The sequence below is a fragment of the Odocoileus virginianus genome, chromosome 3 (genome assembly GCF_023699985.2).
Source record: "Odocoileus virginianus isolate 20LAN1187 ecotype Illinois chromosome 3, Ovbor_1.2, whole genome shotgun sequence".
Classification (NCBI taxonomy): Eukaryota; Metazoa; Chordata; class Mammalia; order Artiodactyla; family Cervidae; genus Odocoileus; species Odocoileus virginianus.
In genome coordinates, this window is record NC_069676.1 from 70,316 (window position 1) to 96,094 (window position 25,779).

Consider the following 25,779-nt stretch of genomic DNA (forward strand, 5'->3'; position numbering starts at 1 on the left):
GCCACACACTCCATAACCCAAAATAACATTATTGAAGAGAAATGGCATTACTCAGTGTAATGATAAGGCTGACAATTCACAGGACAAGTTGTGTGAAAAAGTTAAGCCATTTATGACATACATATATATATATATATATATATATATATATATATATATATACACACACATATGTGTGTGTGTCTCTATATATTTTACATAGACATATATATATATATATGTATATATAGCAAAATCCATTTAGTGCTATCATTTGTTGGTATCAATGAAAATTCTTATTTTTTTATTTGATCCAATTTTTATTAGATTTTTTTTAGATATGCCAATGTTTTTTAATTTATTTATTTTTTAATTGAAGGATAATTGATTTACAGAATTTTGTTGTTTTCTGTCAAACCTCACATGAATCAACCATAGGTATACATATATCCCCTCCCTCTTGAACCTCTCTGCCATATCTCTGCCCATCCAACCCTTCTCTAGATGGATACAGAGCCCCTGTTTCAGTTTCCTAAGTCATACAGCAAATTCCCGTTGGCTGTCTATTTTACTTAGGGTAATGTAAATTTCCATGTTACTCTCTTCATATATCTCATCCTCCCCCTCACTCTCCCCATCTATAGGTCTATTCTCTAAATCTGTTTCCTCATTGTTGCCCGGTAAATAAATCCTTTGGTATCATCTTTCTAGGTTCCGTATATATGCGTTAGTATACAATATTTATCTTTTTCTATCTGACTTACTTCATTCTGTATAATAAGCTCTTCCGTTCAGTTCAGTTCAGTCGCTCAGTCGTGTCTGACTCTTTGCAACCCCATAAACCACAGCACACCAGATCACCCTGTCCATCACCAACTGCCTATCATCCATCTCATTAGAACTGACTCAAGTGCATTCCTTTTTATGGCTGAGTAGTATTCCATTGTTTATATGTACCATGACTTCTTTATCCATTCATCTGGTGATGGACATCTAAGTTCCTTCCATGTCCTAGCTATTGTAAAGAGGGCTGCAATAAACATTGGGGTACATGTGTCTGTTTCAATTTTTTATTCCACAGGGTATATGACTAGGACTGGGATTGCTGGGTCATATGTTAGTTTTCTTCCGAGTTTTTCAAAGAATCTCCATATCATCTTCCGTAATGGCTCTATCAATTTGCATTCCTACCAACAGTGCAAGAATATTCCCTTTTCTCCACATCCTCTCCAGCATTTACTGTTTGTAGACTTTTTGATGATGGCAGTTCTGACCAGTGTGAGGTGATATCTCATTGTGGTTTTGATTTGCAGCTGATTGTGGCTCAGATCATGAACTCCTTATTGCCAAATTCAGACTTAAACTGAAGAAAGTAGGGAAAACCACTAGACCATTCAGGTATGACCTAAATCAAATCCCTTATGACTATACAGTGGAAGTGAGAAATAGATTTAAGGGACTATATCTGATAGACAGAGAGCCTGATGAACTATGGACGGAGGTTCAAGACATTACAAGACACAGGGATCAAGACCATCTCCATGGAAAAGAAATGCAAAAAGGCAAAATGGTTGTCTGAGGAGGCCTTACAAATAGCTGTGAAAAGAAGAGAAGCAAAAAGCAAAGGAGAAAAGGAAAGATCTTCCCATTTGAATGCACAGTTCCAAAGAATAGCCAGGAGAGAAAAGAAAGCCTTCCTCAGTGATCAATGCAAAGAAATAGAGGAAAACAACAGAATGGGAAAGACTAGATATCTCTTCAAGAAAATTACAGATATCAAGGGAAGATTTCAGGCAAAGATGGGTTCGATAAAGGACAGAAATGGTATGGACATAACAGAAGCAGAAGATATTAAGAAGAGGTGGCAAGAAGACACAGAAGAACTCTACTAAAAAGATCTTCACGAGCCAGATAATCAAAATGGTGTGATTACTCACCTAAAGCCAGACATCCTGGAATGTGAAGTCAAGTGGGCCTTAGAAAGCATCACTACGAGCAAAGCTAGTGGATGTGATGGAAGTCCAGTTGAGCTATTTCAAATCCTGAAAGATGATGCTGTGAAAGTGCTGCACTCAATAGGCCAGCAAATTTGGAAAACTCAGCAGTGGCCACAGGACTGGAAAAGGTCAGTTTTCATTCCAATCCCTAAGAAAGGCAACCCCAAAGAATGCTCAAACTACCACACAATTGCACTCATCTCACACGCTAGAAAGTAATGCTCAAAATTCTCCAAGGAGGCTTCAGTAATACGTGAACTCTGAACTTCCAAATGTTCAAGCTGGTTTTAGAAAGGCAGAGGAACCCGAGATCAAATTGCCAATATATGCTGGATCATTGAAAAAGCAAGAGAGTTCCAGAAAAAACATATATTTCTGCATTATTGACTATGCCAAAGCCTTCGACTGTGTGGATCACAATAAACTGTGGAAAACTCTGAAAAAGATGGGAATACCAGACCACCTGACCTGCCTCTTGAGAAATCTATATGCAGATCAGGAAGCAACAGTTAGAACTGGACATGGAACAACAGACTGGTTCCAAATAGGAAAACGAATATGTCAGGGCTGTATATTGTCACCTGCTTATTTAACTTATATGCAGAGTCCATCATGAGAAATGCTGGGCTGGAAGAAGCACAAGCTGGAATCAAGATTGCTGGAAGAAATATCAGTAACCTCAGATACGGAGATAACACCACCTTTATGGCAGAGAGGGAAGAGGAACTAAAAAGTCTCTTGATGAAAGTGAAAGAGGAGAGTGAAAAAGTTGGCTTAAAGCTCAACATTCAGAAAACTAAGATCATGGCATCTGGTCCCATCACCTCATGGGAAATAGATGGGGAGACAGTGGAAACAGTGTTAGACTTTATTTTGGGGGGGGGCTTCAAAATCACTGCAGATGGTGATTTCAGCCATGCAACTAAAAGACACTTACTCCTTGGAAGGAAAGTTATGACCAACCTAGATAGGATATTAAAAAGCAGAGACATTACTTTGCCAACAAAGGTCCATCTGGTCAAAGCTATGGTTTTTCCAGTGGTCATGCATGGATGTGAGAGTTGGACTGTGAAGAAAGCTGTGTGCTGAAAAATTGATGCTTTTGAGCTGTGGTGTTGGAGAAGACTCTTAAGAGTCCCTTGGACTCAAGGAGATTCAACCAGTCCATCCTAAACGAGATCAGTCATGGGTGTTCATTAGAAGGACTGATGTTGAAGCTGAAACTCCAATACTTTGGCCACCTCAGGAGAAGAGTTGACTCATTGGAAAAGATCCTGATGCTGTGAGGGATTGGGGGCAGGAGGAGAAGGGGATGACAGAGGATGAGATGGCTGGATGGCATCACCGACTCAATCAGCATGAGTTTGAGTGAACTCCAGGATCCTTTGGAGTAATGTCTCTTTAGGTCTTTTCCCCAATTTTTCATTGGTTGGTTGTTTTTCTGGTATTGAGTTGTATGAGCTGCTTGTATATTTTGGAAATCAGTCCTTTGTCAGTTGTTTCATTTGCTGCTATGTTCTTCCATTCTAAGGGTTGTCTTTTCACATTGCTTATAGTGTCCTTTGCTGTGCAAAAGCTTTTAAGTTTAAGCAGGTCCCACTTGTTTACTTTTACTTTTGTTTCCATTACTCTAGGAGATGGGTCATAGAGGATCTTGCATTGATTAATGTCATCAAGTATTCTGTCTATGTTTTCCTCTAAGAGTTTTATAGTTTATGGTCTTACATTTAGGTATTTAATCCATTTTGAGTTTATCTTTGTGAATGGTGTTAAGAAGAAATTTTAATTTCATTCTTTTACATGTAGCATTCCAGTTTTCCCAACACCACTTATTGAAGATGCTGTCTTTGCCCTGTTGTATATTCTTACCTCCTTTTTAAAAAATAAGGTACCCATGAGTGCGTGAGTTTGTTTCTGGGCTTTTTATGATGTTCTATTTGTTTATATTTCTGTTTTTGTGCCAGCATCATACTGTCTTGATGACTGTAGCTTTGTAGTATAATCTGAAGTCAGGAAAGTTAATTCCTCCAGCTCCAGTCTTCTTTCTCAAGACTGCTTTGGCTATTTGTTATCTTTTGTGTTTCCATATGAATTGTTTTTTTTTTGTTGTTGTTGTTCTAGTTCTGTGACAAATGCCATTGGTAATTTGTTAGGGATCACATTGGTTCTGTAGGATAGTCATTTTCACAATATTGATTCTTCCTACCCAGGAACATAGAATATCTCTAGATCTGTTTATGTCATCGTTGATTTGTTTCATCAGTGTCTTATACTTTTCTGTATACAGTTATTTTGTCTCCTTAGGTAAGTTTATCCCTAGATCCTTAATTATTTTTTGTTGTAATGGTGAATGGGATTGATTTCTTAATTTCTTTTTTCTGATATTTCATTGTTAGTATATAGAAATGCAAGTGATTTGTGTATTTATTTTGTATCCTGCAACTTGGCTAACACTGATTATCTCTAGTAGTTTTCTGATCGTATCTATAGGGTTTTCTATGTTTAGTATCATGTCATCTGCAAACAGTGAGAGCTTTATTTCTTCTTTTTTGTCTAGATTGTGTTTATTTCTTTTTCTTCTCTGATTGATGTATCTTGAACTTCCAAAACTATGTTGAATAGTAGTGGTGGGAGTGGACACTCTTGTCTTGTTCCTGATCTTAGGGGCAATGCTTTCAGCTTTTCACCATTGAGAATAATGTTTGCTGTTATCATATATGGCCTTTAGTATGTTGAGGTAGCTTCCTTCTATGCCCATTTTTGAAGAGTTTTAATCATATATGGGTGCTGAATTTTCTCAAAGGCTTTTTGTGCATCTACTGAGATTATCATATGGTTTTTATCTTCAATTGGTTAACATGATGTATCACATTTATTGATTTGCATATACTGAGAATCCTTGCATCCATGGAATAAACCCAACTTGATCAAGGTGTATAAGCTTTTTAATGTGCTGTTGAATTCTGTTTACTAGATTTTTTTGAGGATTTTTGCATCTGTGTTCATCACTGATATTGGCATATAGTTTTTTGTTTTGTTTTGTCTGTCTGGTTTTGGTATGAGTGATAGAGGCCTTGTAGGATGGCTTTGGGAGTGTTCCTTCCTCTGCAATTTTCTGAAAGAGTTGTAGAAGAATAGGCATTATCTCGTCTCTAAACATTTGATAGAATTCACCTGTGAAGTCATCTGGTCCTGGGCTTTTGGTTTTTGGGTAGATTTTTGATCACAGGTTTGATTGCAGTGCTCATAATTGGGTTGTTCATAATTTCTATTTCTTCCTGGTTCAGTCTTGGAAGATTGAACTTTTCTAAGCATATGTCCCTTCTTTCCAGGTTATCCATTTTGTTGCCATATAAGTTGTTAATAATAGTCTCATCATCCTTTGTATTTCTGCATTGTCTGTTGTAAGCTCTCCTTTTTCATTTCTAGTTTTGTTGACTTGACTATTATCTCTGTTTTGCTTGATGAGTCTGGCTAAAGGTTTGTCAGTTTGTTTATCTCTTCAAAGAACCAGATTGTAGTTTTATTAATCTTTACTACTGTTTCTTTTATTTCTTTTTCACTTATTTCTGCTCTGATCTTTATGATTTCTTTCCTTCTGCTAATTTGTTGCTGTTCTTCTTTTTCAGGTTCTTTTAGGTATAAATTTAGCTTGTCTATTCCATGTTTTTCTTGCTTCTTGAGGTAGGATTGTATTTCCTTAAACTTTCTTCTTTGGACTCTTTTGCTGCATCCCATAGGTTTTGAATTGTTGTGTTTTCATTGTCATTTGTTTCTAGGAATTTTTGGATTTCCCTTTTGGTTTCTTCAGTAAGCTGCTCATTATTTACAAATGTATTGTTTAATCTCCACGTGTTTGTGTTTTTTACAGTTTCTTTTTATTTCTCATAATTGCTATCTAGCCTCATAGAGTTGTGGTCAGAAAAGGTGTTTGGTACAATTTTAATTTTCTTAAATTTACTGAGGTTTGAATTGTGACCCAACAGGTTGTCTATCCTGGAGAATGTTCCACGTGCACTTGAGAAGAAGGTATATTCTTCTGCATTTGGAATGCAGATATCAATGTCCTGAAGATATCAATGGGATCCATCTCATCTAATGTATCATTGAATACATGTGTTTCCTTATTAATTTTCTGTTTTGATAATCTGTCTATTGGTGTAATTGGGGTGTTGAAGTCTCCTACTATTATTGTGTTACTGTCAATTTCTCTTTTTCTGTCTGTTAGTGTTTGTTTTATGTATTGAGCTGCTCCTTTGTTGGGTGCATAGATATGTACAATTGTTATGTCTTCCTCTTGGAGTGAGCCCTTGATCATTATGTAGTGTCTTTCCTTATCTCTTGTAATATTCTTTAAGGTCTACTTTGTCTGATATGAGGATTGCTAATTCAGCTTTCTTTTGCTTTCCATTTGCATGGAATATATTTTTCCATGCTCTCATTTTCAGTCTATATGTGTCTTTAGGTCTGAAGTGAGTATTTTTGTTTTTTAGACAGTATATATATGTGTCTTGTTTTGTATATATTCAGCCACTCAGAAAGAGGAGAGTGAAAAAGTTGGCTTAAAGCTCAACATTCAGAAAACAAAAATCATGGCATCTGGTCCCATCACTTCATGGCAAATAGATGGGGAGACAGTGGAAATAGTGGCTGACTTTATTTTTCTGAGCTCCAAAATCACTGCAAATGGTGATTGCAGTCCTGAAATAAAAAGATCCTTACTCTTTGGAAGGAAAGTTATGACCAACCTAGACAGCATATTAAAAATCAGAGACATTACTTTGCCAACAAAGGTCCATCTAGTCAAGGCTATGGTTTTCCCAGGCATCATGTATGGATGCGAGAGTTGGACTATAAAGAAAGCTGAGTGCAGAAGAATTGATGCTTTTGAAATGTGATGTTAGAGAAGACTCTTGAGAGTCCCTTGGACTGCAAGGAGATCCAACCAGTCCATCCTAAAGGAGATCAGTCCTGGGTGTTCATTGGAAGGACTGATGTTGAAGCTGAAACTCCAGTACTTTGACCACCTGACCACCTGACTCATTGGAAAAGACGCTGATGCTGGGAAAAATTGGGGGCAGGAGGAGAAGGAGACGACAGAGTATGAGATTGTTGGATGGCATCACCAACTCAACGGACATGAGTTTGGGTGAACGCTGGGAGTTGCTGATGGACAGGGAGGCCTGGCGTTCTGTGGTTCACGGGGTTGCAAAGAGTCGGCCATGACTGAGCAACTGAACTCAACTGAACTGAACCAGTCTGTGTGTTTTGCTTGAAGCATTTAATCCATTTATATTTAAGGTAATTATTGATGTATGTATTTCTCCTGCCATTTTCTTAATTGTTTGGGGTTTGCGTTTGTAGATCTTTTTCTTCACTTTTATTTCCCGACTATATAAGTTCCTTTAACATTTGTTGAAAGCTGGTTTGGTGGTACTGAATTGTCTTAACTTTGGTTTGCCTGAAAAGCTTTTTAATTTCCATCAATTTTGAGCAAGATCCTTGCTGGATAGAATAATCTTGGTTGTAGATTTTTTTTCCCTTTCAGTGCTTTAAATAAAACCTACTGCTTTCTTTGGCCTGCAGAGCTTCTGCTGAAAGATCAGCTGTTAAACGTTTCCCTTGTATGTTATCTGTTGCTTTTCCCTTGCTGCTTTTAATATTCTTTCTTTGTGTTTAATCTTTGTTAGTTTGATTAGTATGTGTCTTGGTGTGTTTCTCCTTGGGCTTATCCGGATGGGACTGCTTGCGCTTTGTGGACTTGATTGACTATTTCCTTTTCCACGTTGGGAAAATTTTCAACTATAGTCTATTCAGAAATTTCCTCATATCCTTTCTTTTTCTCTTCTCTTCTCGGACCCCTATAATATAATGTTGGTGCATTTAATATTGTCCCAGAGTTCTCTGAGACTAACCTCATTTCTTTTCCTTCTTTTTACTTTATTCTCCTTTTCAGCAGTTATTTCCACCATTTTGTTTTCCAGTTCACTGATCCATTCTTCTGCTTCAGGTATTCTGCTATTGATTCCTTCTACAGTATTTTTTATGTCAGTAATTGTGTTCTTTGTCTCTGTATGTTTATGCTTTAATTCTTCTAGCTCTTTGTTAACTGACTGTTGCATTTTCTCTATTCTGTTGTCAAGGTTTTTGATCATCTTAATTATCAGTTTCTGAATTATTTTTTCAGGTAGTTTGCCTATTTCCTCTTCAATTATTTGGATTTCTGTGTTTCTTGTTTGTTCCTTCATTTGTGCAGTATTCCTCTACATTTTCATTTTTTTTAAACTTATTGTGATTGAGGTCTCCTTTTCCCAGGCTTCTACGTTGAATCCTTTCTTCCTTTTTGTTTCTGCCCTCCTAAGGTTGCTCCAGCAGTTTTTCTAAGCTTCATATAGGGTGAGATTTGTGCTGAGGTTTTGTTGTTGTTGTTTTTGCCTTCGTTTTGTTTTGTTTGTTTGTTTGTTTTTCCTCTCTGATGGTCAGGGATGAGTGAGGTGGTAATCCTGTCTGTTGATTATTGGGTTTGGATTTTTGTTTTTTTTGTTGTTTGAATGAGGCATCTGAGAGGGTAACAGGCAGGAAGGCCAGGGGTCTCCAAATGGAAAAAAAGAGGCTGCAGGTGCCAGACCATTTTATCTCTCTCAAGCGGCAGGAAGAAACAAACCAGCGATATGTCTTTTCTTCTCTATACAAATTTAAAAGGAGGTTTCTCTTAAAGTGCTGTGTTGCCATGACACCTGGTCCCACCTGAAGCTAACTACTCTCAAACCTTGAGTTAACCAATACATTTCTTTTTTGTATGGAAATGTTGTCTTAAGCCATGTTAATGAACCCCAGACTCTATCTTCAAGTTGGTTCCACCAAATGGCCTAACTTACTTACTCAGGTATTGTTCCCCTAATCTATGTAAACGAAACTATTTGTTGGTATTCTGCCCTTTTACAAGATTCAAGTCAATGGCTTTATGGCTAGGGATGAATTATCTGGTGCCATTCTAAATTTTATGACATTCTTTTCATTAACAGACTGCGAGTGACTATATAACATACAGCTAAAGACTAGGAGGGGGGTACTCTTTTGCCCCCTTATGATGCCTATGTCAGAAGCTTTCTCTATCTCCTTTATACTTTAATAAAACTTTATTACACAAAAGCTCTGAGCGATCCAGCCTCGTCTCTGGCCCCGGATTGAATTCGTCTCCTCCGGAGGCCAAGAATCCCGTGTCTAATCGTTCAGCAACAACCTTTCACATCTTGCACAGGTTGCCACTGGTGGTTGTGTGATACCGGGTCTTGTAATAAGTGGTTTCCTTTGTGTGAGTTGTCACAATTTGATACTCCCTAGGGTAAGTTCTCTGGTCGTGTAGGGTCTTGGGGTCAGTGCTTATACTTCAAAGACTCAGAGTTTGATCTCATACCTTTGTGTCTTAAGCATGATGCTGCATCACTTTGGGATTGAAGGCAGCGAGGAGTAAAGCAATAAGAAAAGCCATACTTATCTTTTTTCCTTGATGCCAGTTCATTTGCTGAGGTCCAGGTTGAGGAAGAAGCAGTTCCTGCTCTGTTAGTCACAGAAGCTCTGACCTTTTCACCAAGCTTCACCTCTCTCTTCCAGGGCAGAGCTGGCAGAAGAGGGAAACAGTGCTTCGTGTAAGCAAGAGGCTCTCAGGAGAAGAATGGTTCCCAGCTAAGTTGCAGAATTTTCAGCTCTTCTAAGAAATCAGCAGAGAACTTCAGTGAATCCCCCAGTCTGCTCACATCAGGTCTCAAAAATTTTGATGAGATAGAAAAACTCTTAAGCATGATGCCCATGACAAGCACAACTTAGTACTGGGGTTTGATAATATTTTGGAAGGAAGATGGGGTTGTTTTATTTTCTTTTTTCCCCACGCCTTGAGGCTTGCATGAATGTTAGTTTCCTGACCAAGTCCTGAACCCTGGGCCTGGGTAGTGAAAGTTCAGAGTCCTAACCATTGGACCACCAGGGAAGTACTGTCACATCCTAACAATGCTCACATGGAACTGGCCAATTCAGGACACAGAAATCCTGACGGGCCTTTCCAAATGGTCAAAGTTGTTAGGCCCTTAACTTAAACTGAGGTAACATTTTTAGGCCATGAAACTTAAGTCAGTTCTTTGCATAAGTGACTTAGAGTTACTCTCCATTAGAAAATTAAAACAGAAGATACACTTTTGTAATAATTGTCTCTGACCTTTGTGCCCTCCTAGGGTCAGGCCACAGGCTATTCAGTTGTGGTAGATGAATCAGAGTACCAATAAAAATCTGCTTATATATTGAAATGAAGATGGTTAGCTGTGGCATCTTCTAGAGAGAACTGAAATTTTCAGAGTTCAGTTTATTGAATAGCTAACAATAAACATAGGATCAAAATCTTGAAGATGCAACTTCATTTATTATACTGAACTCAGTTTCATCAAGTCAAAACCATGACCAAACAAAATTACAAAATTTTGGTTGTAATTTGGTTGTAATTAGTGGTGGTTAAACCATATCCTTCTCCCTTTTATTTTTTTTTTCTTTTTATCTTATTTATCTTTTTTTGCATTTATTTTTATTTGTTGGAGGCTAATTACTTTACGTCATTGCAGTGGTTTTTGTCATACATTGAAATGAATTAGCCGTGGATTTACATGTAAATCAAAAAAAAATTAAAAATTCTTTAGGCTGCCTTTCAAAATATTGAAGGTTTGTGAAAAGACCTACAACTGTGAAGTTACTGAATTGCAATTTAAATAGTGTACTAATAGCTGAATATGGGAATGATGCAGCAATAGAAGAATGCTATTATTATGTGAATAAGTTTTCTTAAAAAGCCATTTAAAATTAAAATAATTACCATTACTCTATTAGTTTGGAATTGACTACTTTATAAATGGCTTCCCTCTGGTAAAAAAATGAAGTTGTTTTATACAATTAAACAACAAAAGAGTTTAGTACAGGCCAGATAATCATTGTTATTTATATGTTCCATAATAATCTAAGCTTAATTGCTATAACAACTCTGTGAGGTATATCTTATCCATAAGGCTACTGAAAAAAGTGGAAGTCACTCATTCCTGTCCAACACTTTGTGACCCCATGGACTAAAACTTCTGTACATTGGATTCATGAAAGAAGAATACTGGAATGTGTTGCCATTCCCTTCACCAGGGGATCTTCCAGACCAAGGGATCAAACCCAGGTCTCCTGCATTGCAGGTGGATTCTTTAGCATCTGACTTTTTACTGTAGAAGGCCATCAGGTTACTGAAGCACATGTTAAGGAGCTAACCTATGTCACCAGGGAGTAAAAGGTAGAGTTGGTATTCAAATCTAAGAAACCTGGTTCTAGGATTAAAGTTCTCAGGTACTACACTCTAGCTACACTACTAAATAAATAAATACAAAAATAAGGTCTAAAGTAAAGTAAGAAAGAAGGAAAAATCCATTTCTGTTAAAAGGGGATATCACTATGCAATTATCAGAATGGCTAAACTCCAAAAAAGCAGAAAACTTCAAATATTGATGAAGAAACAGAGCAACAGGAACTCAATCCATTAACTGTTGTTGGAATGTAAAATGGTAGAAGCACTTTGTGGGTTTCTTATGAAGCTAAATAGAGGTTACCTCCCATATAATACAGCAATCACACTCCTAGTAAATTATCCAAATGGATTGAAAACATGAAAACCTCCACACAGATGTTTCAGTTCAGTTCAGTTCAGTCGCTAAGTTGTGTCCGACTGTTTGCAACCCCATGAACTGCAGCATGCCAGGCCTCCCTGTCCATCACCAACTCCCGGAGTTTACTCAAACTCATGTGCATCGAGTCGGTGATGCCATCCAGCCATCTAATCTTCTGTCGTCCCCTTCTCCTCCTGCCTTCAATCCCTCCAGCATTAGGGTCTTTTCCAATGAGTCAGCTCTTCGCATCAGGTGGCCAAAGTATTGGAGTTTCAGCTTCATCAGTCCTTCCAATGAACACCCAGGACTGATCTCCTTTAGGATGAACTGGTTGGATCTCCTTGCAGTCCAAGGGACTCTCAAGAGTCTTCTCCAACACCACAGTTCAAAAATCATCAATTTCTCAACGCTCGGCTTTCTTCACAGTCCTACTCTCACAGCCATACAAGACCACTGGAAAAACCATAGCCTTGACTAGACGGACCTTTGTTGGAAAAGTAATGTCTTTGCTTTTTAATATGCTATCTAGTTTGGTTATAAGTATAAGGGAATAAAAACTAAAATTTTAAGAGGCTTTTCAGAGAGAAATTCTCTGTGTTAGAAGAAAAGAGAGAAACACATTTAAGTTATACAAGAAGATCAATGATGAATCATCAAATTTTTATGCCAAAAGCAGACTGAGTTTCAAAAACTCCTGACGTGCAAGTCATGAAAGAGCTAGGATAATACTGCTCTCCTCTGACTAGTGGAGTGAGCAGATGTGAGGAGACAGAATCCTTGAAGACAGTGACATAAGGCCAAATGTAAGCACTAAATCTGCAGTTCCTTTCTCAATGAAGACTGAGTCGAGTGAAAGGGGGAGTGACCCTGGTGGCACAGGCTAGGGTGACTGGCTCACGACAATTCATTAAGTTCTACCTCTGCTGAGGGTGCTATTCTATACATGTGTGCTTTTACAAACAAATATTTTAAAAATAGCAAATAGATTTAAAAATTTAATGAAAAAACTTACCTATAAATATTGAACATACAGATACATACAGAACTTGTAGATAAAACTGTAGATAGAACTAATACTAAATCTATACAACAAAACAACTGAAGCTGTACTGAATGAGGGCCCTCAGGAGAGCAGCAGTGAGGCCGCCCCTGGTCTGGTCCAGAGGAGGCTCCTGGTGCTGTGGGGGCTCCATCCCCTCTGGGGTCCAGCATGGGTCCAGGTCCAGGTCTTCAAGGATTCAGAGCAAAGCCTGCAATGACAACACAGGTGATGGAGTCCCTGAGGATATGCAGAGTCAGATGGAGGAGGTCTCCCTGAGGAGGGTGTCCAGGACCCAGAAGACCTCCCAGGATCTAGACTTGGCTTTGGGGCTCAGATCTGCAGGGCACTGTGTCTGGTTGCTGCTCTTTGCTGAGGGTGTTGTCTGTGAGCGGGAAGTGTTTAGAAATGTCCCACAGGAGCAAGGACACCTGGGCATCTGGCCGGCAACCCTCAACTGATGGGTCCCCTGGACAGTGAGACTCAAGCAGAGAAACAGGGGACTCTGGGATTTGGGACTAAAAGCGTGGGTCCCCCCTTCCCTCTAGGCCCTGGGAGGAGCAGGGGGGGAGATAACCACAGGGGGTAGGAGAACCTTCCCAACCACCCCTCACTCAGTACAACTGCTCCTGAGACCTGAGTGCTGGAAATGGACACACACCTGAGGTCTCTCTCTTCCCTAATAATCATTTCCAACTCCCAGCCAAACTCTTCTGAGGTTTATGATTTTAAACTGTTATCATGTTGTTATAATAAAAAGGTACATTTTATTTGTTTAGCATATTACCACATCAAAGAGAGAAGACACTGCTTTTTAAACAGTAATACAACAAGATATGTTATTAAGGACAGAATTGGAAAAAAAAAAAAGGAACATGAGTGAGTGAAATCCTGCCACTCACCCCAAGTATGCTGCTCAGACACCTCACTCATGTCCGAGTCTGTGCAACCCTATGGATGACCGTCCACCAGGCTCCTCGGTCGCTGGGATTCTCCAGGCAACACTGGAGTGGGGTGCCATTACCTTCTCCAGGGGATCTTCCTTACCCAGAAGTTGAACCCAAGTGTCTTGTGTCTCTTGTAATGGCAGGCAGGTTCTTTAGCACCAGCACCACCATCCCAAGTGCACACAGCACTGACTTGCTTTCTGGTGATTCTTAAGTTGGAGTTGGACACATACACAGAAGAATCTACAGAACCTCTACCTTCAGGTTGAGAAAAGGTGCCTGAGGTAACCCAGGACCCCAGGGTTCTAGATCCTGAGGGACCCCAGACTCGGGCACCCCCAGGCTGGCTGGGACCCTCAGGACCAGGGAGCACCCACAGGGATGCAGAGCTGCCAGGTCACCCCCTGCCTGCAGGAGCTCTGGGCGCCTGTGTCTCCTTCACTCTGTTCCCAGGAGCCCAGGACTGGGGAGGGCGGGGCCGCCCCAACCTCTCTCTGCAGCTGGTGATGAACTAGGGGTGCCCCCTGCTGCCTTTGGGGGGTTGGAGGGCAGAGCTGGGTCCTGCAGAGGGAGATGAGGAAGCCCCCGGTGGGGATCTTCAAAGAGAACACACTGGAACAGCAGCTCCTGGACTCCTGCACACGGTGGCCCCACAGTGCACCCAGCCTCTGGAGCAGCCAGCCCAGCAACCTCGGGGGCGTCTGTGGACGGGACCTGTGCCCTGGGGAGACGTGCTCAGGGCATCCTCCACTCGTCTGCATGGACTGTGACCACCCTCTTGTGGTGTCTCCACTTTTGTGGTCACACTCAGCAGCACACCCCAGTGTTTTTGCTCATGTTTCTGAAGCACCAGCAAGTGAGTTGGGGTCATGATGGAGACATGGGCCCTTGTCTGCCTCACCTTTTCAACTCAGGCCCCATGTTCACACGTGATCCTCCTAGTCTGTTTCATTATCACTGATGTAATTTTTCCCATTCTCCAAAAAGATGATCACAGAGTTGTCTGAAATCTGGAAGGAAGAGATCAGTCAGGCAGGTCCCAGAGCAGGAAAGCAATCATATGGAGTAGCTCAGGGCAGTGTAGACTTCATGGAGCCCCTTCGGCCATGTGGGTCCAGACCTGCTGACTCCAGCCTCAACTCCTGTTCAGGCCACTCATGGTGACAAAGCCAGGTTCAAGGGTGCAGACATGAGGTCAGGAGCCAGGGCAATGCTAAGAAAATGGGGGAAGAGGGCTGCAGACAGATTTCATAGATTTGATATAAGCTTCCAGAATCCTAAGTGCCTCCAAGAGACTAAGTCCTCCAGAAGGTTAATCACAAAAATTTGGAAAGAGGAGATGGGGAAGGGTTACAAGGAAGAGTCTATGGATCAGAGAAAGAGAAACATTTTGAAAGATATGAAAGAAGAAATAAATGACCTCAGTATTTTTGCTCTCCTGCTCCAAGTTCTCATCGTCTGCCATGTAGTCTGGTGTCTGAGGGCAGCAGTCATGGGAAGAGGCTGTGGGAAAGCAAAGGGGAGACTTAATTAGAGTCAGGATGTGACCGTGGGGCTCTGGTGCTCCTCACAGCCTGGCCTTGGGACCCCTGTGTACTTGCCTCAAGGGCCCCCAAGGGCCTCAGTGTTTCACCTCTTCAATGAAAAAGTGGGCCTCTGACATCCAGCATCCTGTTGCCAGCCTCAACTTGTCTACGTGTGACCAGGAATGAGGCTCTGCCAACCCGTTCCTCCTCCAGGCGGTCACTGCCTCCATGCATCTCTCCTCTAGTCACTGTTCCTTTCCTTCCTCCTTGAACCTCCAACAACCCTAGAGTTCTCCAACGTGGACACATTGGAAGAAGGACCATGGGTGTATGACTAACACCTCCAATCAGCCCATTATTTAATTAACCAATCCATCCCTCCCAGGGAGGACTTGGCATGGATCTGAGAGTGTGTTGAGCCCTGGGGGAGGGAAGGACAAAAATTCCACATAACAGAGACTCTCCCGTTGCCTGGGGTGACCTGAGTTACCTGGGAGATGCTTAATGCTCACAGCAACACCTCAAGTTTCACAGACCCTTAGAAAGGATAGAGGCAAACACTTCCAATTTCATTTAGCCAGAATAATGTGACAAGGGTCCTCCATAAACATGTGGTAGCTGCCGGGCTTGCACTGAGACATGGAAAATTGGGAGGGATGAGACTTGGGAAGGTGTAAGGAAAGGAGAGAGGATGGGGCAGGCCTGGGTTGGGGAGAAGGGGCAGGACTATCTGGATGCAGCAGTGGGTTCTGACCCCAGGACCTGCTGCCCTGGGAATGCTCAATCCTAGGAGACCAGGTCAGCAGGGCTATAAAAGCAAGTGTGTGAAGAAGCCCAGTGGGCCCTTCACAGACTCTAGAATCTGAAGATATGGAGGGTCTCTAGGAGCAGCAGGACATGGACCTCTAACCCAGAAGCACCATCAGCACATCAGCCTTGGCTGATGCAGAGGCTGTGAAGAGCCCCAGGAGCCCCAGGCAGGGACCCCAGAGCCTGTGTGCTGTGACTCATCCACCCCTGGCAGCGCCCTTTACACGAGGAATTAACAGTGAGGACAAACATGAGGGGAAGTCACAAGTCCTGAAAGTGCAGGAGGAGAGAGTTCACATCTCACCCACCACCTCACAGGCACTGCAAGGACGTGGTCTCCAGTGTCAAGTGACAATGAGAGTTTTGTGCCCACTAGGATATGGTCCTCATAGTTCAACATGCAATAGAAAACAGCCTGCAGTGCACAATACCCGAGATGTGCTGACCAGAGACCAGGTTTCCATATTAGTAAAAAAGCAGAAACGAGCAGCTCTTATAGGAAAAATAATTTTTGAAGAGTAAAGCAACAAAAGCTGATTAGAAATAGAGCACAATGCAAGTCCAGGACACAATTTCTCTATCATATCATTAAAATATGAAAATAGTCAGAACTCTACACACACTTCCTTCTTCTTAACTTCCTGTTCACCCTCCTTAGCCTCCAAGCAGAGGGTTTAACACTAAAGTCCCAGGAGCCTTCTCCCATAAGATCCTAACTGAATGTTGTTTCCTACTTGTGTCCCTTCCTCACCACTGCACCAAATGCTCTCTACAATGCCTTCCATAGAAACACAGCCAGGAACAACAAGGTGATTAGAATGAGCAACCCACCCACTTCTGCTCCAGCTGAGGCCCTGCTGGCTCTCACAGCATCACCTTGACCTTTTTCCCAAGGTCCTGAAGAGACACCCCACTGTGGATAGCAGATGGCAGTCATCTGTGCTCTGTGCAGTCAGAGCCCTCCAATAAGACTCTGATCTCAGTTGCAAACCTAGAGATGCTGAGTCAGTTCTCAACCTCTCACTTCTACAGGCCCATTAGAGCTCTCACCTTCACTAGACAATCTAAAATTCCAAGTGTTTTGACACATGTAAAACATTCCTTTAAGCAATTATAACAGTCGCATATGGAGGTGGCTGCCACACTATAATACACAACAACCACTATATATGTTTATTTATGTTTGTGTGCTTATTCACTCATTCATGTTTGCATAATCTGTGACCCCTTGGACTGTACCCAGCCAGGCCCCTCTGTCATGGAATTCTCCAGGCAAGAACACTGGAGTGGGTAGTCATTTCCTTCTTCAGGGGATCTTCCTGACCCAAGTTTCAAACCCAGTTCTCCTGCATTGCAGGTGAATTCTTTACTGTCTGAGTCACCCAGAAAGACTGAATGAAGCTTAAGATCAATGCCACTTGTTCTATCACTTCTGATAGATTATGGGGAACAGTTTTTGGAATACCAGGGCACCTCTGTACAAGGTCGGCTGTAGGGCTTCCCAGGTGGCTCAGTGGTAAAGAATCTGCCTGCCAGTGCAGGAGACATGGGTTGGACCCCTGGGTTGGGAAGAGGCTCTGGAGGAGGATATGGCAAACCACTTTAATATTCCCCCCTGGAGAATACATGGACAGAGGAGCCTGGTGGCATATGGGTCCATGGGATCTCAAAGGGTCAGATAAAACTGAGTGACTGAGCATGCAAGGCTATATATAGGATGTTACCACCCCCCTGTTATCTCCCCTCTCCTGATTATTTCCTCTACATTTTCTGGTCATTTCAAGATGGCTGTTTGCTGAAAGATTAACAAAGACAAGACTTCTGCCCCATGAAAGTATTTAGCCTGAGGGGCTAAGAGAGGGATGTGATGCTCTACTGGTTTCCATGGTAACCAATTTAACCAAGGAGCCAAACTGCTGTTCATTCCTGCTGGAACTGGTAGACTCCCTACTCCCCCCCACCCCCCACCAAGAGAAGAATTCTGCAGCTGCTGTCTTCTGCCTGTCCCCTGCTATCCACAGTGGGTGTCTCTCCAGGATCCTTTTACTTCAGACATGGAAATCATCCCATCTATTAAACCTTTGATATCTCTGTCAACTCTGGGATCTTTCTTTGGTCTCAAGTCCAGGGCCTGCAGTCCTGTGATTTGTAACCCAACATCTTCAAGAGTGTTTGGCTGGCCTGATATTATGGTTCGTTTGTAGGTATTTCCTGGGCTCATGCACACATCCCAGGTATTCATGAGCCTTTGGGACACTGAAACATCAATGTCAACACCCAGATCTTAGAGGAATTCCCAGCAGGTGTTCCTCTTGAGGGGACAGGTATGGACACAGGGCCCAGGGAACCTGTGCTGAACATCATCAGAGAAGAGGTGAGGAGGGAGGGAGAGACACTGCATCTCCTCACAAGCCCATCCCTCCACCACTGACTCTGAGATCAGGGAGGGAGGGACACAGGGCCTTCAGAGAGACATGACCAGCTCACTGAACACTACACACCACACTGAGAGAGGTGAACAAGGCACGAGGAATTGAAATGACATATCATGCTCATAGACTGGAGACTTAGTACTGTTGACATTTCTACACTACCCAAAGCTAAGTAAAGATTCACTGCAACAACAATCAAAATATTAATGCCATTTTCATAGAAACAGAAAAAAACAAATCCAAAAATATATATGGAACAATTAACAACTTCAAATAATCTTGAGAACAAAGATCAGTTCTCACCTCCTGATTTCAAAACACATTACAAAGATATAGGAATCAAACCTGTATGATACTGACATAGAAATAGATACATAGCCCTAAAGACCAGAATACAGAGCCCCAAGAAAAGTCACGGATACATGGTCAAATGAAATTCATCAAGGTTCTAAGACAGCAAAACAGGGAAAGCGTAGTCTCTTCAACAATCAGTAGGATGAAAAGATAACCTGCAGAAAAATTACAAATATCAGACAAGGAGCTCATTCATAGTCAAAGTATATATGCAAATACCACAACTCAAAAGCTGTAAAACAAATAAAAATGTCAAAGATAAATAAATGAGTTGAGGAGTGTTCAAAGATGGTGATCAAAACCATCTGGAGCTTTGGTCTGGAGGGAGTAGTGGGTTCGAAGGGGAGCAGTCACCCCAGGTCCTGCTGCTCTGAGTCTCTGACCTGGGTCTGGTCAGTCCCAGGAGACCAGGTCAGCAGGGCTGTGAGATAAAACGTGTAAAGAAAGCTAGCAACCCTTCACAGTCTCTAGAATCTGCACCCATGATAGTCTCTAGGGGCAGCTGCACATGGACTGCTCTCACATGGAAGCACCTTCAGCACAGCATCCTTGGGCAGGTGTGGCGCTGAGATGAGCCCCAGGAGACTCAGCCCAGGCAGGGAGGCCAGAGCACGTGAGCTTTGACTCATCCAGCCCTGAGAGCATTCTTTACACGAGGAATAAGCAGTGAGGACAAACATGAGTGGAAGTCACAGGTCCTGAAAACACACAGGGAGAGGGTTCACGTCTCACCCACTACCTGACACTCACTGCCAGAACTTGGTCTCCAGTGTCAAGTGGCTGTGAGACTTTTGTGCCCACAAGGATGTGGCCATCATAGGAGAATTTAAACATGAAGCCAAAGTTCCTTGTACATAAAATCCTGCAGGTACTAACCAGAAGCCAAGCTTTCACAGTTAGCAGTGAAAGGACAAGGAAAGAGTAGTCTTGTGAGAAAAGACATTTCTAAATGGAAAAGCAAGAAGAGATAACTATAATCACAGTGCAATAAAGCACATGGACACATGGCTCTATTATATCAACAAAATGTGAGTGGAACAAATCATAATTCTGCACATATTTCCCTCTTATTCCTCAGCTTATATTCAACCTCTCTCATCACCAGAGAAGCAGGTGTAATCTGAGTGGTCCAGGAACCATCTCCCTCTAAATCCCACCTGAGAGTTGTTCCCTACCTGAGTCATCTTCCACGTCACTGCTGCCAATACTCTCCAAGAAGCAGTCTGCAGAAGGACAACCGTGAGCAATAATACAGTTATTATACAAGTTGACCCACGCATTTCTCCTCCTCCACTTGGCTCACACAGCATCTCCCCGGTCTTTCCTCCAGGTTCACAGACCTCCCCTTTGTTTGTGGAGTCAGAGCCCTTCAACAAGATGTTGATCACAGTTGCAAAATTTCACATGAGAGAGATGCAGAGAGAATCACCTTTTAATCTTACACTCCACAGACCCAATATAGCTCTTACCTTCAAGCTTGTGAAGCTGAAATTCCAACCCTTACGGACACACTTGAAAAATGGCTAGTGCGATCAAGCAATTGCATCATTTTTGTGATTCTTTTAATAGAGCAAGTTAATTATTATTTGAAATATGTTAATTATAGATATACTTTGGCCATCTGATGCGAAGAACTGACTCATTTGAAAAGACCTTGATGCTGGGAAAGACTGAAGGTAGGGGCAGAAGGGGATGCCAGAAGATGTGATGGTTGGATGGCATCACTGACTCAATAGCATGAGTTTGAGTAAACTCCGGGAGTTGGTGATGGACAGGGAGGCTGGCGTGTACAGTCCATGGGGTTGCAAAGAGTCAGACACGACTGAGTGACTGAACTGAACTGATTTTTTTTTAATATAACAAGTTGATTATTATTTGAAGTATGTTACAGATAGGCAGATCTAACTACTGGCTACTATATTGGAAAGTTCAATACTAAGAGCTCCAAAGACAAGGAAGGGCAACTAATTGCCTGTTCTGGTTTTTCTTTATTGCAGATGATGTGATGGCCTGATAAGATCATTCACATGTAGGTAGACCTGGGGCTCTTGAACCGAGGCCAGACACTGGGGCAGTGCTTGTGGACATTCCAATAGTAAGGTGAACACTGTGATTCAAATCAAATTCACTAGGGGGCTCACTTGTGGGCATGGCCCAGCACACCTACAGTACAAGTAACCAGAGAGTAGGTTCAGAGGGGAGGGAAGGGACATTCACTCTCTTCATGAGCCTATCTTTCCCATCCCTGACTCTAGAGGACCCAAGCAAGGCAACGCAAAAGTCTCCTTAGGAATTGAAAGATTTATGCACTGAAAACTATAGAACACTTTTGAAAAAAAAAAAAGAAGAGACAAGTACTTGGAATGACAAAATCACTGCAGATGGTGACTGCAGCCATGAAATTAAAAGACACTTACTCCTTGAAAGAAAAGTTATGACCAACCTAGACAGCATATTAAAAAGCAGAGACATTATTTTGCCAACAAAAGTCCATCTGGTCAAGGCTATGGTTTTTCCAGTAGTCATGTACGGATGTGAGAGTTGGACTGTGAAGAAAGCTGAGTGCCTAAGAATTAATGCTTTTGAACTGTGGTGTTGGGGAAGACCCTTGAGAGTCCCTTGGACTGCAAGGAGATCCAACCAGTCCATCCTGAAAGAGATAAGTCCTGGGTGTTCATTGGAAGGACTGATGCTGAAGCTGAAACTCCAATACTTTGGTCACCTCATGTGAAGAGTTGTCTCATTGGAATAGACCCTGATGCTGGGAAGGATTGAAGTGGGAGGAGAAGGGGATGACCGAGGATGAGATGGTTGGATGGCATCACTGACTCAATGGACATGCGTTTGAGTAAACTCTGAGAGTTGGAAATGGACAGGGAGGCCTGGCGTGCTGCAGTCCACAGGTTCACAAAGAGTCAGACATGACTGAGTGAGTGAACTGAACTGAACTGAACCATATTCATAGACTGGAATATTTAGTTCTGTTGACCTTCTGATACTCCTAAAATTGATGTACATAAATATTGAAACCACTCACAAAATTCCATGTCATTTTTATAGAAATGGGGAAAAAAAATCCCAAAATACTGAGAAGATAACAGGCAGGAAGGCCAGGGATCTCCAAACAGAGGAATAGGCTGCAAGTGTGAGCCATTTTTTCTCTCTCCCTTAAGTGGCAGGAGGAAACTACAAGTGTCAGATTTTTTTTCTCTTAAAATTCTGTGTTGCCAGAATGATACCTGTTTCCAGCTGAACTTAACTTCTCTCAAACTTTGAGATAACCAATACACTTTTGTTATGGAAATGTTTTTCTTAAGCTATGTTAATGAAACTATGTATCTGTTTTGGAATTTGCCTTTCTTCAAAATGGTTCCACCAAAGACTAACTTTTGGCTGATAACAGCTCAACAAACTAGTATTCATATCAATTGTTTTATGGCTGGGTGATGGCACATCTTGAACCACACTATCTCAAAGATGCAAGTTGTGGGAGAGGGGCCTGGTGAAACTCCCTCAGCCTCAAGGTGTCTCTCTTATGTGATTAATAGCTTTCTAACAGAGGGACATAAAACATCCGGCTGAAGACTAGCACTCTCCGTCCCCCTTCTGATGTCTGTGTCAGAGGCTTTCTCTGTCCCTTTTTATACTTTAATAAAACTCTGCTCTACAAAAGCTCTTGAGTGATCAAGACTGGTCCATGGTTCTAAAGTTAAGTCTTCTTCTTCAGAGATCCAACACCGTTCACTGCAAGCTATCAACACTAGAACTTATGGAACCCAAAAGAGGCCCAAAGAGAAAAAACAATCTTGAGAGCAAAGAACAACATTAGGGCCTTCAAGCTTCCTGAATTCAAAACAGATAAGAATGCCAGAAGAGTCAAAATGGCGTTCCACCTGCAGCAAAATAGGCAGAGAGACCAATGAATCATAAGGAGGGAATCTTGAAAAAATTCACACGTATGTGGCCAAATGAGCTTTGCCAAGGTTCTAAAATTACCAAATGAAGAAAGGATGGTCTCCTCAACAATCAAAAGAAAGGAAACCTATAGAATAAGAGGAAGTATCTGCAAACTTTGTATCTGAATAAGGGGGCAATATCCAGAATATACAAGCAACTACCACAAACTCCAAAACAACAGCAGGCAAATAACTAACTGATTTTGAAAAATGTGTAAAAAGCTTCAATAGGCGTTTCTTCATAGAATACAGAGAAGTGATGAAGATACATAGGAAATGTGCTCAGCACCACTAAGGACCAGTGAAATGGAAACCAGTAAAGAGGAAATATCACATTTCAGGATGTGTATTATAAGAAGAAAATAATAGGTGCTGGCAACGATGTAGAGAAGTGGAACTTTTGTGGCCCGTTTGTAGGAATGTAAAATGGCATAGCCATTATGGAAAAGTTTGGAAGTTCCTCAAAAAATTATTGAGAGAACTATCATAAGATCTAGGAAGTACTCTTTTGAGTTTATGTCCAAAGGAGATAAAATGCGAATGTCCAGGAGATATCTACAGTCTCATAACCATTGCTGCATTGTACACAACAACAAGGTAGAAATACTGTCCAGTGTCCACAGTCAGATAAATCAATAAAGAAAATGTGATGTATACATACACTGCAATATGATTCAGCATTTAAAAATGAAGGTTATCTTGTCATTTGCAGCGGTATGAATGAAGCTGGGGGTATTGGTAAGAGTTACATAAGCTAGTCACAGGAGGAGAAATACTGCACAATTCCAATTACCTGAGATATCGAAAGGAAAATTCAGAGAAGCAGAAAGTAGAAGGATGGTTCCAAGATCTGGGAGGAGGTTGACACAGGGAGTGTCTGCCAAGTGTTTATAAAATTTTAATTGCAGGATGGAAAAATTCTGGGGACTTGCTGCACAACAGGGGGCACTGAGTTAACAGGACTGACTGGACACTTCAAAGCTTAAGAGGCAAAGCTGGACTGAACTTTCTCATCTATGCCTGGAGGCTCCTCCTTTCTCAGATTCCTCTAGACCTGGGTGTGGCATGTGGGTACCACCAGGGGCTCCCTGCAGAAGGAAGGAGGCTCACCTGGGGGACCTTGGGTGAGGGGGAAGGACTCATTCTGAGACTCGAATAGGAAAGCGTTTGAATGAGGGAAGTGGCAGAGTGATGAATTATGACCAATCAAAATGCTATAAGACCTACTAAGGGAGAAGATTTATGGTAAATCAAAGTGTGATTGACTCAGTAAGGGGGATTCTGAAACACAGGTTTGTTCATTAAGAATCCTATAGGGCTTCCCTGGTGGCTCAGTAGTTAATAATCTACCTGCCAATGCAGGAGATACGAGCTCAATCCCTGGTCTGGAAAGATTCCACATGCCATCAAACAACTAAAATGGGCACCACAATGACTGTGCCCATGTGCCAAGATTACTGAAGGTCAAGAGCCCTAGAAGCCACGCTCTGCACCAAATAAGTCAGCAAGGAGATAAGCCTACACTCCACAGCTAGAGAGCTGCCCTGGCTCTCCACAAGTAGAAAAGCCTGCACAGCAACAAAGACCCAGCAGAGTAAATAATAATAATAATAATAATAATAATAATAATTAAAAAGAATCCTGTGAACATTTTCCTGGGTAGTGATGGCATTTGTCTTCGAGGTTAAAGGATTTCACTTGGTATAAAATCAATGGATACATTGAATGTGTATATTTTGTTTTATTTTTATATGCATGCACATTAATGATACATGGTGATGGGAAATTTTGGGGGAAAGTTGACACCAGTAACAGTGATGTTTCAGATGACAAAAATTGAGGAAAACACAACACAAAAATCCACAGACACACAAAGAATCACACTGTTCATTACACATAGAGACACACCTAGGCCCATGGACACAAAGCTATACTATTAACCATAATACAGCTTCTTCCTGGAACTACAGTATTGGCCACATTATTCTACTTGCAAGCTACTTTCTACCACCAGGGCCCTATACTCATTCCCAGCTGGAATTTGGAATCAGTTTGCCCTCACACTGAAACCAGCAAGAAAGCCCCAACTTTCTCCTCTGCAAAGTTTTTCTCCCAAAGTGAATGATTCTAGAATACATACCGCACTCACATTCCAAAAGTGCCACCTGCAAGTACAGAAGAGAAGACAGGATGAGGATAAGATCACACAGATGCACAGTCTTCGGTTCATTTGGGGACAGTAGAAAACCTGTGGTGGGCCAGTGGTGGAGTCCTGGGAACCCAGCAAGGACAGAGCACACATACTCAGGATGAAAGGCAACACCTTTGCCTGGAGGATGGAACTTCCAAGACCATTTGGATTGGAAATTGCAGAATTCTTTTCCTAGAGGAAATGTTGCTGCAGGAGAGAGAACTCTGTACTCTACAGGGTATAATGGATGCTAACAATTTTAATATCCTGTGGGCTGAGGCATCATGAGTCCGTAATAAGACTCTCACTCCACATTATCTCAACCAAGGCAACTGTCTCTAACTGGAACAAACACCCTCAAAGACTCATAACTTAATTCTACTGAAAGAGATATTAAGCAGTATTTCTATCTCAGACCAGAAAAAGAAAAAAAGGAAAACAGCTTGCCTTGGAGAAACGCCCACTCTCTTCTGTGTTGTCACAAAATAGGTTGACTGGCAGGTCCTCAGTGAAACCTAGGGGCACAGAGTAGCTGTTAGAACACTAGGAATCATGCAGGGGATTTTCTCTTTGTGTGGACGTGGGGTGGTGTGTATGCATGTGGGACATTAGTAAGTATGGACTGAACTTGTGTTCATCCGTCCTCTTTGGTGGAGGAAGGAAAGTAAAGGGGAGGAAGAAGGAAGTGAAAACAGAGCATTGGCTTTTTAGCAAAGAAGAACTTAATCAAAAGGAAATATTCAATCTAAAAAATGGAAAATTCTAAAATGTGTGTACTGTTCAATGAAAGAGACCCATAACTCCTCCTGCTTAATTTGAGCTCCTGCTAAATTGCCACTGTCTGTTGATTTTCCCCAGATCACCC

General features: G+C 41.7%; 2 long non-coding RNA genes across 5 annotated transcripts in view; one reads left to right on the forward strand and one right to left on the reverse strand.

Annotated features, from left to right (window-relative positions):
• LOC139032735 (uncharacterized) overlaps positions 1-9,678 on the forward strand; it is a 24,827-nt gene extending 15,149 nt beyond the window's left edge. Inside the window, exon 3 of the long non-coding RNA XR_011485327.1 lies at positions 9,591-9,678. This is a non-coding gene — a long non-coding RNA (uncharacterized lncRNA). The remainder of the gene's footprint in view (positions 1-9,590) is intronic.
• LOC110143093 (uncharacterized) overlaps positions 203-25,779 on the reverse strand; it is a 29,577-nt gene continuing 4,000 nt past the window's right edge. For 2 of the 4 annotated variants that reach the window (XR_011485324.1, XR_011485322.1), the window contains 5 exons: positions 24,864-25,429; positions 19,943-19,990; positions 15,066-15,148; positions 14,547-14,655; positions 203-12,909 (listed from right to left, as the gene is read on the reverse strand). This is a non-coding gene — a long non-coding RNA (uncharacterized lncRNA). Of the gene's footprint in view, positions 12,910-14,546; positions 14,656-15,065; positions 15,149-15,246; positions 16,137-19,942; positions 19,991-24,863; positions 25,430-25,779 lie in introns of those variants that run through there. The other 2 variants (XR_011485325.1, XR_011485323.1) reach the window with 2 other exon arrangements.